We start from the raw sequence: 783 nt of genomic DNA on the forward strand, positions 1-783 counted from the left end.
CAGAGCAAGACTCTGTCTAAAAAAAAAAAAAAAAAAAGAATAGGCTTTGCCCACTATACTCTCTCATATTCATTGACCTGAATCCTCAAATGAGGTGTGTCCATTAGTCAACTCCAATCTCTTGTCATATTTAAGGTGGCAGAGATGAGAAGAAGGTAGCTCCTTTACAGCCCACTATTTCCACTAACTACTTGTGTTTCAAGATATAGCCTCCCATCCTTCTCCAGTGTTGAGACTGTTGAACCTAAGAGTTTATCCTCTGATTTTCTGTAAATGAGGCACAATGGCAGCCAACCCAAGCTCTTGGCCTGAGTTGGTCATCTTGAAGTTGATGACTCCAAGAAACATGAAAGAGCTTCTTTAGTGAAGCTATGTCCTCAGTACTGCCAAAATTCAGACATTCTCCATGGCCTGACAATTTACCTTCTATTTGGGTAATTTATTGTCCCTTATGCCAACTCTCCAGCTGTCATGGCACAGACATATGATCTGTATTTAGCTCTCACTTTAGGTGTTTCCATTGATTCTATTCTCACTAATGTGCTTCAGGTATATCCCTGTCTAGAACTCAGACTGGGATTAAAGAGTCTGTCCGTGATTGACCAACATTCTTAAATACTTGATCTGTTGTTGTTGTCCTGTTTGTTTGATGAAGAACTTTACTTCTTTATCCAATGAACTGAGTATCTTGCGTCCTGGACCCTTTGCAAGAACCCTTCCCTTAGCAACAGATGCGTCATCTCAAAATATTTTTCTGATTGGCCAATGTGTAATTGATTTGCA

The sequence above is a fragment of the Theropithecus gelada genome, chromosome 4 (assembly GCF_003255815.1).
Source record: "Theropithecus gelada isolate Dixy chromosome 4, Tgel_1.0, whole genome shotgun sequence".
Classification (NCBI taxonomy): domain Eukaryota; kingdom Metazoa; phylum Chordata; class Mammalia; order Primates; family Cercopithecidae; genus Theropithecus; species Theropithecus gelada.